The following is a 14,283-nucleotide window of genomic DNA, read 5'->3' as shown; positions in this document are numbered from 1 at the left end:
GCAGGCTTTTGCTCCAACCTCACCCCTCTCTAGCTACAGATTCTCCCCCCAGTCAGTCCAGCAAATTAAGCCGTTAGACCAGCATGCATCTGTACCCAGACAGAGACATTTAGATGTGTGTAATATGTCTCTCTCTGTGTACCTAATTTAAGTAGGGCTGGGCGATATGGCCAATATATCATAGCATGGTATTTTTTCACATTTTTGACGGTATTTAATGTTTTTAATTAATAAAAGTTGTACATGTGCTTTATGAGTAGTGCGTGACCCTAGGGTGGCAACACATACATTCTACATTATTTCAATGGGTTTTTCTCCATTCAGATTGTTTTATACTGTTCAATTCAACTTCAAACGAAAATAATTTCCAACAATTTCTGCATTTCCTGCACTCATTTCCACATTGCCACGATATGGGAAAAAATACTAGGCTTTATTTTTAACCAAATTGCGATTTAGATTAAAACACTTGGGTGAACTTTTGGAAGTAAGTAAGTACTTTTTTTCATGGAAGTAGAATGTTTATAATTCTATAGTTATATTATAAATAATAGTGGGCACTTTGTTTACAATGTTTGACAATGAATGAAAATGCCATGGAGGAGTTATTGTGGCAGGGTAGGAACCAAAGTGATGTTCAGTGTTTCCTAGGGGACCCTATAATATTTGCATACATTTAAATCTTTATTCATGTAGCCGACATATTCATGCTTCGCCTATTCCTCTTTGATTTAAAAGATACTGTTGCACAAACAACATGCTGATTTAAACCTCTACAGCACTGGTATCAGGCTGTATTAACTAGCTACGTTTGCTCTGACTCACTACTTTTATTAACTTCTTACGGAGTTGGTCCCTGCACAGGGACAGCTCAGCGGAAATTTCAGATCGCCACCTATAGTACTCGAGTATAGTACTCGATAAATCTCAAACTTTCATAAAAATACACATGCAAGGTACTGAATTAAAGCTACACTCGTTGTGAATCTAGCCACCAAGTCAGATTTGTAAAATGCTTTTCGGCGAAAGCATGAGAAGCTATTATCTGATAGCATGCAACCCCCCAAAATACCAGCACGACACGTAAACAACAGATTTTGCGGTAGCCGGCGCTACCCAAAACGCAGAAATAAAATATAAAACATTCATTACCTTGGACGAGCTTCTTTGTTGGCACTCCTATATGTCCCATAAACATCACAATTGGGTATTTTTCCCGATTAAATCCGTCATTGTATACCCAAAATGTCATTTGCTGAAGGCCAGTCTGATGCTGCAAAAAGCCCATTTACAAGACGCAACGTCACTTTTTAAAATTACAAAAGTCGCCTATAAACTTTTACAAATCACTTCAAACGACTTTTCTAAACCAACTTTAGGTATTAATAAACGTTAATGATGTATCAAATTGATCACGGGGCGATCTGTATTCGATAGCATCAAGTCTGGAAATCATCGTCCATTTTTTCAGTTTCACAACATACTGTGGTGCGCCTCAAGAAAGGAGGGGTCTATTCGTGTTGTAACCAAGGATAAATGAGTCAGAAATTTATTTTAGGTCGCCTTAAACAATACACTAATATTTTTTTTGTGTTTTTGGTAAACAGTTTTACCAGGGATTTTTACTCCTAAACACGTTCTCTTATAGCCACAAACCCGATTTAACCAGTTTTAGAGACTTCAGAGTGTTTTCTATACACACATACTTATCATATGCATATACTATATTCCTGGAATGAGTAGCCGGACTTTGAAATGTTGCGTGATTTTTTACAAAAAGCTGCGAAAATTTGCATCATCCATAACAGGTTCTAGCCAGCTAACTAGCGAGTAGCATTAGTGGCTAACACGATTTAGCTTAACTTGCTAATAAAATACAAACTAGCTGTTTGCAGATGTAAGAAACACAAACTAATATTGTAATTATAGAACGCTTGTGGATTTATATTAAGATCAAAGTAGATACAACATTGTTGTCATCAAAATAGTTGCATGTGCTGCATCGACCATGCAGACTGATCACAAGTGTCTCCATGTGCTGCATCGGCCATGCAGACTGATCACAAGTGTCTCCATGTGCTGCATCGACCATGCAGACTGATCACAAGTGTCTCCATGTGCTGCATCGACCATGCAGACTGATCACAAGTGTCTCCATGTGCTGCATCGACCATGCAGACTGATCACAAGTGTCTCCATGTGCTGCATCGACCATGCAGACTGATCACAAGTGTCTCCATGTGCTGCATCGGCCATGCAGACTGATCACAAGTGTCTCCATGTGCTGCATCGACCATGCAGACTGATCACAAGTGTCTCCATGTGCTGCATCGACCATGCAGACTGATCACAAGTGTCTCCATGTGCTGCGCCGACCATGCAGACTGACCACAAGTGCCTCCATGTGCTGCGTCGACCATGCAGACTGATCACAAGTGTCTCCATGTGCTGCATCGACCATGCAGACTGATCACAAGTGTCTCCATGTGCATGGTCGACGGACCTACTCTGTACCTACTCTGTAAGTTTCAGTCTGTACCCAGACAGAGACATGTATAATATGTCTCTGTCTGTCTCTGGGTACCTACTCTGTAAGGTCTGTACCCAGACAGAGACATGTATAATATGTCTCTGTCTGTCTGTCTCTGTGTACCTACTCTGTAAGGTTCAGTCTGTACCCAGACAGAGAAATGTATAATATGTCTCTGTCCGTCTCTGTGTACCTACTCTGTAAGGTTCAGTCTGTACCCAGACAGAGACATGTATAAAATGTCTCTGTCCGTCTCTGTGTACCTACTCTGTAAGGTTCAGTCTGTACCCAGACAGAGAAATGTATAATATGTCTCTGTCTGTCTCTGGGTACCTACTCTGTAAGGTTCAGTCTGTACCCAGACAGAGAAATGTATAATATGTCTCTGTCTGTCTCTGGGTACCTACTCTGTAAGGTCTGTAGCCAGACAGAGAAATGTATAATATGTCTCTGTCTGTCTCTGGGTACCTACTCTGTAAGGTCTGTACCCAGACAGAGAAATGTATAATATGTCTCTGTCTGTCTCTGGGTACCTACTCTGTAAGGTCTGTACCCAGACAGAGAAATGTATAATATGTCTCTGTCTGTCTCTGGGTACCTACTCTGTAAGGTCTGTACCCAGACAGAGAAATGTATAATATGTCTCTGTCTGTCTCTGGGTACCTACTCTGTAAGGTCTGTACCCAGACAGAGACATGTATAATATGTATCTGTCCGTCTCTGTGTACCTACTCTGTAAGGTTCAGTCTGTACCTACCTACATACCTAGTGATACTAAACTACACCTGTAATGTCTTATCACCATGGAGATCAGGACATGGTACATTACAGGTGTATCTCCCCTGTGCTATACACACTCTGCTGTGATGGCTTGTTTAGTTATTATCCAGACACAGTTACAATGTCTCTCTGTTCAGTTGTTACAGGAAATTAGATTAGAAATAAGATTGATTGAAGAAAAGTCTGTTACGAATCAATAGCCAATATTGAATTATGTTAAATAAAATAGTTTATACTTCTAACCAGATCCTTCCCTCTTCCCTGATAGGCTACTGTCTCCCTTCATCCTCTATGATAGGCTGACCCTTCCCTTACTCTGATAGGGCACTTCAGCTCAGCATCTCGTCCACAGCCTCCATTCTGGTTCAGCCACCTGGCCTTGACTCAGGAGTACGGTACTATAGTTTTGCTCTTGTAGGACTGCAATAGTACTGTACAGAGCTGAGCTTGACCGTGGGACCTGGCACGCAGTTGGAAAGGCTTAACGTACTGAAAGAAATGTCTTGACAGTGGGACCTGGCACGCAGTTGGAAAGGCTTAACGTACTGACAGAAATGTCTTGAATAGAACTGACATGCTTCATTACTCTACATGTCAGAGAAGCATGCCTGTCTTATGTGCTATATACAGTTGAAGTCGGAACATACATCTTAGCCAAATACATTTAAACTCAGTTTTTCACAATTCCTGACACGTAATCCTAGTAAGAATTCCCTGTCTTAGGTCAGTTAGGATCACCACTTTATTTTAAGAATGTGAAATGTCAGAATAGTAGAGAGAATGATTCATTTCAGCTTTTATTTCCTTCATCACATTCCCAGTGTGTCAGAAGTTTACATACACTCAATTAGTATTTGGTAGTATTACCTTTATATTGTTTAACTTGGGTCAAGCTATTTGGGTAGCCTTCCACAAGCTTCCCACAATAAGTTGGGTGAATTTTGTCCCATTCCTCCTGACAGAGCTGGTGTAACTGAGTCAGGTTTGTAGGCCTCCTTGCTCGCACACACTTTTTCAGTTCTGCCCACAAATGTTCTATAAGATTGAGGTCAGGGCTTTGTGATGGCCACTCCAATACCTTGACTTTGTTGTCCTTAAGCCATTTTGCCACAACTTTGGAAGTATGCTTGGGGTCAATGTCCAGTTGGAAGACCCATTTGCGACCAAGCTTTAACTTCCTGACTGATGTCTTGAGATGTTGCTTCAATATATCCACATAATCTTCTTTCCCCATGATGCCATCTGTTTTGTGAAGTGCACCAGTCCCTCCTGTAGCAAAGCACCCCCACAACATGATGCTGCCACCCCCGTGCTTCACGGTTGGGATGGTTTTCTTCGGCTTGCAGGCCTCCCCCTTTTTCCTCCAAACATAACGATGGTCATTATGGCAAAACAGTTCAATTTTTATTTTATCAGACCAGAGGACATTTTCCAAATTGTACGATCTTTGTCCCCATCTGCAGTTGCAAACCGTAGTCTGGCTTTTTTTTATGGCGGTTTTGGAGCAGTGGCTTCTTTGTTACTGAGCTGTCTTTCAGGTTATGTCGATTATAGGACTCGTTTTACTGTGGATATAGATACTTTTGTACCTGTTTCCTCCAGCATCTTCACAAGGTCCTTTGCTGTTGTTCTGGGATTGATTTGCACTTTTCACAGCAAAGTACGTTCATCTCTAGGAGACAGAAGGCGTCTCCTTCCTGAGCGGTATGACGGCTGCATGGTCCTATGGTGTTTATACTTGCGTACTATTGTTTGTACAGGTCAATGTGGTACCTTCAGGCTTTTGGAAATTGCTCCCAAGGATGAACCAGACTTGTGGAGGTCTACAATTTTTTTTCTGAGGTCTTGGCTGATTTATTTGGATTTTCCCATGATGTCAAGCAAGGAGGCACTGAGTTTGAAGGCAGGCCTTGAAATACATCCAACACCTCCAATTGAGTCAAATTATGTCAATTGGCCTATCAGAAGCTTCTAAAGCCATGACATTTTCTGGAATTTTCCAAGCTGTTTAAAGGCATAGTCAATTTTGTAGATGTAAACTTCTGACCCACTAGAATTGTGATACAGTGAATTATAAGTCTGTAAACAATTGTTGGAAAAATGACTTGTGTCATGCACAAAGTAGATGTCTTAACCAACTTGCCAAAACTATAGTTTGTTAACAAGAAATGTGTGGAGTGGTTGAAAAACTAGATTTAATGACTCCAACCTAAGTGTATGTAAACTTCCAACTTCAACTGTAAATGTGATAACATTTGTATGCTTGCAATGGTGGAAAAGTACTGGGAAATGGAGATGTACTGCTTCAGTTCTCATGCTGAGAGCTGCCTGCACCTGCTGATAGTCACCCAGCCTCAAGGCCGAGGTAGCAGAAAGAGAAACCAGTCTGCACATGTTTTACTCAACTTAGATACTTTGTCTCTGATCCAATGCAACAATGTTAAGATATGATTGACGGTAGGTTGTATAAAGAGCGTTGTCTCCTGTTTCACCACACAGATCTTTACTTTAGATTACTGAGTTACTCTGTATGTGAATCTCTGTCTGCAATTGCGTTTTATTACTAAAGAGTTTTATGAAGGAGGGGTCTACAAACAAACAAGAATATAGAATAAAGGAGGTGAGCCTGACATGGTGATGAACACTCCTGCTCCTACAGCGCCCCCAAGTGGACCTGCGCTGAGTCCACAGCCAGCCAGCCAGTGCCTTATGTACAATTTCTCCCTCAGACGTATTGGAACCCACAACCACGGGGCTCACCCAGAATGCCACCTATGCAATGCTGAGGGTGTGGACACATGAGGAATCAATGTCGACAAAATCCTCAATATCAAGTATGGGCCACAACACCTGGAGTGAACCGAAGAGGGAGAGGAAATTTCAGAGTAGGACATAGAGGAGAATACCAACAACAAGGTGGATATCAGCAGCAACCCTAACCTATGGAGGACCTCCCCAGCAGGCACAAGGAGGTTACCAGCCTGGTCCTGGCCACCAAGAAGGACACGGAGGAAATCAACCACAGAGAGGGGGAAGAGGAGGTGTCTGGCCACAAGGAAATCAGAACACCAACAGTTCCTATTTTCCTGACGATCAGCAATGAAGAGGCCAGGAACTTTTTCTCCAACGTCCCCATGTACATATTCAAAGATGGGAAAGATGGACCCAAAAATCAAACTTCAGGTACATGGAAGAACTATCCCATTGACACTGGATCCCACTGTTTTTGCTCAGCCTGACCTCATATATAGATAGATAGATAGTACCACTAGGTCTATATACTGAGGTAGATAGATACACTGACATAGATACACATAGATACATATATACAGTGCCTTGCGAAAGTATTCGGGCCCCTTGAACTTTGCGACCTTTTGCCACATTTCAGGCTTCAAACATAAAGATATAAAACTGTATTTTTTTGTGAAGAATCAACAACAAGTGGGACACAATCATGAAGTGGAACGACATTTATTGGATATTTCAAACTTTTTTAACAAATCAAAAACTGAAAAATTGGCCGTGCAAATTGATTTAGCCCCCTTAAGTTAATACTTTGTAGCGCCACCTTTTGCTGCGATTACAGCTGTAAGTCGCTTGGGGTATGTCTCTATCAGTTTTGCACATCGAGAGATTGACATTTTTTCCCATTCCTCCTTGCAAAACAGCTCGAGCTCAGTGAGGTTGGATGGAGAGCATTTGTGAACAGCAGTTTTCAGTTCTTTCCACAGATTCTCGATTGGATTCAGGTCTGGACTTTGACTTGGCCATTCTAACACCTGGATATGTTTATTTTTGAACCATTCCATTGTAGATTTTGCTTTATGTTTTGGATCATTGTCTTGTTGGAAGACAAATCTCCGTCCCAGTCTCAGGTCTTTTGCAGACTCCATCAGGTTTTCTGCAAGAATGGTCCTGTATTTGGCTCCCTCCATCTTCCCATCAATTTTAACCATCTTCCCTGTCCATGCTGAAGAAAAGCAGGCCCAAACCATGATGCTGCCACCACCATGTTTGACAGTGGGGATGGTGTGTTCAGCTGTGTTGCTTTTACGCCAAACATAACGTTTTGCATTGTTGCCAAAAAGTTAAATTTTGGTTTCATCTGACCAGAGCACCTTCTTCCACATGTTTGGTGTGTCTCCCAGGTGGCTTGTGGCAAACTTTAACGACACTTTATGGATATCTTTAAGAAATGGCTTTCTTCTTGCCACTCTTCCATAAAGGCCAGATTTGTGCAATATACGACTGATTGTTGTCCTATGGACAGAGTCTCCCACCTCAGCTGTAGATCTCTGCAGTTCATCCAGAGTCCATGGGCCTCTTGGCTGCATCTCTGATCAGTCTTCTCCTTGTATGAGTTGAAAGTTTAGAGGGACGGCCAGGTCTTGGTAGATTTGCAGTGGTCTGATACTCCTTCCATTTCAATATTATCGCTTGCACAGTGCTCCTTGGGATGTTTAAAGCTTGGGAAATCTTTTTGTATCCAAATCCGGCTTTAAACTTCTTCACAACAGTATCTCGGACCTGCCTGGTGTGTTCCTTGTTCTTCATGATGCTCTCTGCGCTTTTAAAAAAAAACTTTTTTTTTAATTATTATTTTTTTAAATAAAATTTTACCCCTTTTTTCTCCCCAATTTCGTGGTATCCAATTGTTGTAGTAGCTACTATCTTGTCTCATCGCTACAACTCCCGTACGGGCTCGGGAGAGACGAAGGTTGAAAGTCATGTGTCCTCCGATACACAACCCAACCAGCCGCACTGCTTCTTAACATAGCGCGCTTCCAACCCGGAAGCCAGCCACACCAATGTGTCGGAGGATACACCGTGCAACCTTGGTTAGCGCGCACTGCGCCCGGCCCGCCACAGGAGTCGCTGGTGCGCGATGAGACAAGGACATCCCTACCGACCAAGCCCTCCCTAACCCGGACGACGCTAGGCCAATTGTGCGTCGCCCCACGGACCTCCCGGTCGCGGCCGGTTACGACAGAGACTGGGCGCGAACCCAGGGACTCTGATGGCACAGCTGGCGCTGCAGTACAGCACCCTTAACCACTGCGCCACCCGGGAGGCCCATCTCTGCGCTTTTAACGGACCTCTGAGACTATCACAGTGCAGGTGCATTTATACGGAGACTTGATTACACACAGGTGGATTGTATTTATCATCATTAGTCATTTAGGTCAACATTGGATCATTCAGAGATCCTCACTGAAATTCTGGAGAGAAACTCTCTGCACTGAAAGTAAAGGGGCTGAATAATTTTGCACGCCCAATTTTTCAGTTTTTGATTTGTTAAAAAAGTTTGAAATATCCAATAAATGTCGTTCCACTTCATGATTGTGTCCCACTTATTGTTGATTCTTCACAAAAAAATACAGTTTTATATCTTTATGTTTGAAGCCTGAAATGTGGCAAAAGGTCGCAAAGTTCAAGGGGGCCGAATACTTTCGCAAGGCACTGTATATAAATAAATTTGAGATGATTTGAATTTGATTTGATTCAGGTCTGAACGGGCGGGCCAGTCCATAGCATCAATGCCTTCCTCTTGCAGGAACTGCTGACACACTCCAGCCACATGAGGTCTAGCATTGTCTTGCATTAGGAGGGACTCAGGGCCAACCGCACCAGCATATGGTCTCACAAGGGGTCTGAGGATCTCATCTCGGTACCTAATGGCAGTCAGGCTACCTCTGGCGAGCACATGGAGGGCTGTGCGGCCCCCCAAAGAAATGCCACCCCACACCATGACTGACCCACCGCCAAACCGGTCATGCTGGAGGATGTTGTAGGCAGCAGAATGTTCTCCATGGCGTATCGAGACTCTGTCACGTCTGTCACGTGCTCAGTGTGAACCTGCTTTCAGCTGTGAAGAGCACAGGGCGCCAGTGGCGAATTTGCCAATTGTGGTGTTCTCTGGCAAATGCCAAACATCCTGCACGGTGTTGGGCTGTAAGCACAACCCCCACCTGTGGACGTCGGGCCCTCATACCACCCTCATGGAGTCTGTTTCTGACCGTTTGAGCAGACACATGCACATTTGTGGCCTGCTGGAGGTCATTTTGCATGTCTCTCCTGGTGTGGTGTCTGGAGGAGTAGGGGGTGTGTCTCTCCTGGTGTGGAGGAGTAGGGAGTTTGTCTCTCCTGTTGTTGTGTCAGGAGGAGTAGGTGTTTGTCTCTCCTGGAGTGGAAGAGAAGGGGTTTGTCTCTCCTGGTGTCTGGAGGAGTAGGGGTTTGTCTCTCCTGGTGTCTGGAGGAGTAGGTGGTTGTCTCTCCTGGTGTGGTGTCTAGAGTAGTAGGGGGTTTGTCTCTCCTGGTGTGGAGGTGTATGGGTTTGTCTCTCCTGGTGTGGTGTCTAGAGGAGTAGGGGTTTGTCTCTCCTGGTGTGGAGGAGTAGGGGTTTCTCTCTCCTGGTGTGGTGTCTAGAGGAGTAGGGGTTTGTCTCTCCTGGTGTGGTTTCTAGAGGAGTAGGGGGTTGTATCTCCTGGTGTGGTGTCTGGAGGAGTAGGGGTTTGTCTCTCCTGGTGTTGTGTCTAGAGGAGTAGGGGTTTGTCTCTCCTGGTGTTATGTCTAGAGGAGTAGGGGGTTTGTCTCTCCTGGTGTGTAGGAGTAGGTGTTTCTCTCTCCTGGTGTGGTGTCTGGAGGAATAGGGGTTTGTCTCTCATGGTGTGGTGTCTGGAGGAGTTGGTGTGGTGTCTGGAGGAATAGGTGTCTGTCTCTCCTGGTGTGGTTTCTGGAGGAGTAGGGGGTGAGTCTCTCCTGGTGTGGAGGAGTAGCGGGTTTGTCTCTCCTGGTGTTGTGTCTGGAGGAGTAGGTGTTTGTCTCTCCTGGAGTGGAAGAGAAGGGGTTTGTCTCTCCTGGTGTCTGGAGGAGAAGGGGTTTGTCTCTCCTGGTGTGGTGTCTAGAGTAGTAGGGGTTTGTCTCTCCTGGTGTGGTGTCTAGAGAAGTAGGGGTTTGTCTCTCCTGGTGTTGTGTCTGGAGGAGTAGGGGGTTTGTCTCTCCTGGTGTGGTTTCTTGAGGTGCAGGGCTTTGTCTCTCCTGGTCTGGAGGAGTAGGGGTTTCTCTCTCTTGGTGTTGTGTCTAGAGGAGTAAGGGGTTTGTCTCTCCTGGTGTGTAGGAGTGGGGTTTCTCTCTCCTGGTGTGGTGTCTAGAGGAGTAGCGTTTTTTGTCTCTCCTGGTGTGGTGTCTAGAGGAGTAGGGGGTTGTCTCTCCTGGTGAGGTGTCTGGAGGAGTAGGGGTTTCTCTCTCCTGGTGTGGTGTCTGGAGGAATAGGGGTTTGTCTCTCATGGTGTGGTGTCTGGAGGAGTTGGTGTGGTGTCTGGAGGAGTAGGTGTCTGTCTCTCCTGGTGTGGTGTCTGGAGGAGTAGGGGGTGTGTCTCTCCTGGTGTGGAGGAGTAGGGAGTTTGTCTCTCCTGTTGTTGTGTCTGGAGGAGTAGGTGTTTGTCTCTCCTGGAGTGGAAGAGAAGGGGTTTGTCTCTCCTGGTGTCTGGAGGAGTAGGGGTTTGTCTCTCCTGGTGTCTGGAGGAGTAGGTGGTTGTCTCTCCTGGTGTGGTGTCTAGAGTAGTAAGGGGTTTGTCTCTCCTGGTGTGGAGGTGTAGGGGTTTGTCTCTCCTGGTGTGGTGTCTAGAGGAGTAGGGGTTTGTCTCTCCTGGTGTGGAGGAGTAGGGGTTTCTCACTCCTGGTGTGGTGTCTAGAGGAGTAGGGGTTTGTCTCTCCTGGTGTGGTTTCTAGAGGAGTAGGGGGTTGTCTCTCCTGGTGTGGTATCTGGAGGAGTAGGGGTTTGTCACTCCTGGTGTTGTGTCTAGAGGAGTAGGGGTTTGTCTCTCCTGGTGTTATGTCTAGTGGAGTAGGGGGTTTGTCTCTCCTGGTGTGTAGGAGTAGGGGTTTCTCTCTCCTGGTGTGGTGTCTGGAGGAATAGGGGTTTGTCTCTCATGGTGTGGTGTCTGGAGGAGTTGGTGTGGTGTCTGGAGGAATAGGTGTCTGTCTCTCCTGGTGTGGTGTCTGGAGGAGTAGGGGGTGAGTCTCTCCTGGTGTGGAGGAGTAGCGGGTTTGTCTCTCCTGGTGTTGTGTCTGGAGGAGTAGGTGTTTGTCTCTCCTGGAGTGGAAGAGAAGGGGTTTGTCTCTCCTGGTGTCTGGAGGAGTAGGGGTTTGTCTCTCCTGGTGTCTGGAGGAGTAGGTGGTTGTCTCTCCTGGTGTGGTGTCTGGAGGTGTAGGGGTTTGTCTCTCCTGGTGTTGTGTCTAGAGGAGCAGGGGTTTGTCTCTCCTGGTGTGGTGTCTGGGGGAGTAAGGGTTTTTTCTCTCCTGGTGTGGTGCCTGGAGGAGTAGGGGTTTGTCTCTCCTGGTGTCTGGAGGAGTAGGGGGTTTTCCTCTCTTGATGTGGTGTCTAGAGGAGTAGGGGGTTTGTCTCTTCTGGTGTTGTGTCTGGAGGAGTACGTGTTTGTCTCTCCTGGAGTGGAAGAGAAGGGGTTTGTCTCTCCTGGTGTATGGAGGAGTAGGGGGTTTGTCTCTCCTGGTGTCTGGAGGAGTAGGGGTCTGTCTCTCCTGGTGTGTGGAGGAGTAGGGGGTTTGTCTCTCCTGGTGTGGTGTCTAGAGGAGTAGGGGTTTGTCTCTCCTGGTGTCTGGAGGAGTAGGGGTTTGTCTCTCCTGGTGTCTGGAGGAGTTGGGGATTTTCCTCTCTTGGTGTGGTGTCTAGAGTAGTAGGGGGTTTGTCTCTCCTGGTGTCTGGAGGAGTAGGGGTTTGTCTCTCCTGGTGTGGATGAGTAGTGGTTTCTCTCTCCTGGTGTGGTGTCTAGAGTAGTAGGGAGTTTGTCTCTCCTGGTGTGTAGGAGAAGGGGTTTGTCTCTCCTGGTGTCTGGAGGAGTAGGGGTTTGTCTCTCCTGGTGTGGTGTCTAGAGGAGTAGGGGTTTGTCTCTCCTGGTGTGGTGTCTAGAGGAGTAGGGGTTTGTCTCTCCTGGTGTGGTGTCTAGAGAAGTAGGGGTTTGTCTGTCCTGTTGTTGTGTCTGGAGGAGTAGGGGGTTTGTCTCTCCTGGTGTGGTTTCTGGAGGTGCAGGGGTTTGTCTCTCCTGGTGTGGAGGAGTAGGGGTTTCTCTCTCCTGGTTTTGTGTCTAGAGGAGTAAGGGGTTTGTTTCTCCTGGTGTGTAGGAGTGGGGTTTCTCTCTCCTGGTGTGGTGTCTAGAGGAGTAGGGGGTTTGTCTCTCCTGGTGTGTAGGAGAAGGGGTTTGTCTCTCCTGGTGTCTGGAGGAGTAGGGGTTTGTCTCTCCTGGTGTGGTGTCTAGAGGAGTAGGGGTTTGTCTCTCCTGGTGTGGTGTCTAGAGGAGTAGGGGTTTGTCTCTCCTGGTGTGGTGTCTAGAGAAGTAGGGGTTTGTCTGTCCTGTTGTTGTGTCTGGAGGAGTAGGGGGTTTGTCTCTCCTGGTGTGGTTTCTGGAGGTGCAGGGGTTTGTCTCTCCTGGTGTGGAGGAGTAGGGGTTTCTCTCTCCTGTTTTTTTCTGTCTAGAGGAGTAAGGGGTTTGTTTCTCCTGGTGTGTAGGAGTGGGGTTTCTCTCTCCTGGTGTGGTGTCTAGAGGAGTAGCGTTTTTTGTCTCTCCTGGTGTGGTGTCTAGAGGAGTAGGGGGTTGTCTCTCCTGGTGAGGTGTCTGGAGGAGTAGGGGTTTCTCTCTCCTGGTGTGGTGTCTGGAGGAATAGGGGTTTGTCTCTCATGGTGTGGTGTCTGGAGGAGTTGGTGTGGTGTCTGGAGGAGTAGGGGTTTGTCTCTCCTGGTGTGGTGTCTGGAGGAGTAGGGGTTTGTCTCTCCTGGTGTGGTGTCTGGAGGAGTAGGTGTCTGTCTCTCCTGGTGTGGTGTCTGGAGGAGTAGGGGGTGTGTCTCTCCTGGTGTGGAGGAGTAGGGAGTTTGTCTCTCCTGTTGTTGTGTCTGGAGGAGTAGGTGTTTGTCTCTCCTGGAGTGGAAGACAAGGGTTTTGTCTCTCCTGGTGTCTGGAGGAGTAGGTGGTTGTCTCTCCTGGTGTGGTGTCTAGAGGAAATAGGGGTTTGTCTCTCCTGGTGTGGTTTCTAGAGGAGTAGGGGGTTGTCTCTCCTGGTGTGGTGTCTGGAGGAATAGGGGTTTGTCTCTCCTGGTGTTGTGTCTAGAGGAGTAGGGGTTTTTCTCTCCTGGTGTTATGTCTAGAGGAGTAGGGGGTTTGTCTCTCCTGGTGTGTAGGAGTAGGGGTTTCTCTCTCCTGGTGTGGTGTCTGGAGGAATAGGTGTCTGTCTCTCCTGGTGTGGTTTCTGGAGGAGTAGGGGGTGAGTCTCTCCTGGTGTGGAGGAGTAGCGGGTTTGTATCTCCTGGTGTTGTGTCTGGAGGAGTAGGTGTTTGTCTCTCCTGGAGTGGAAGAGAAGGGGTTTGTCTCTCCTGGTGTCTGGAGGAGTAGGGGTTTGTCTCTCCTGGTGTCTGGAGGAGTAGGTGGTTGTCTCTCCTGGTGTGGTGTCTGGAGGTGTAGGGGTTTGTCTCTCCTGGTGTTGTGTCTAGAGGAGCAGGGGTTTGTCTCTCCTGGTTTGGTGTCTGGGGGAGTAAGGGGTTTTTCTCTCCTGGTGTGGTGCCTGGAGGAGTAGGGGTTTGTCTCTCCTGGTGTCTGTAGGAGTAGGGGGTTTTCCTCTCTTGATGTGGTGTCTAGAGGAGTAGGGGGTTTGTCTCTTCTGGTGTTGTGTCTGGAGGAGTAGGTGTTTGTCTCTCCTGGAGTGGAAGAGAAGGGGTTTGTCTCTCCTGGTGTCTGGAGGAGTAGGGGTTTGTCTCTCCTGGTGTCTGGAGGAGTAGGTGGTTGTCTCTCCTGGTGTGGTGTCTGGAGGTGTAGGGGTTTGTCTCTCCTGGTGTTGTGTCTAGAGGAGCAGGGGTTTGTCTCTCCTGGTGTGGTGTCTGGGGGAGTAAGGGGTTTTTCTCTCCTGGTGTGGTGCCTGGAGGAGTAGGGGTTTGTCTCTCCTGGTGTCTGTAGGAGTAGGGGGTT

Source organism: Oncorhynchus mykiss, chromosome 25 (assembly GCF_057628025.1).
Source record: "Oncorhynchus mykiss isolate SJ-2025 chromosome 25, ASM5762802v1, whole genome shotgun sequence".
Taxonomy (NCBI): domain Eukaryota; kingdom Metazoa; phylum Chordata; class Actinopteri; order Salmoniformes; family Salmonidae; genus Oncorhynchus; species Oncorhynchus mykiss.
The sequence above is the reverse complement of the archived record's forward strand: the minus strand, read 5'-3'. Positions refer to the sequence as shown.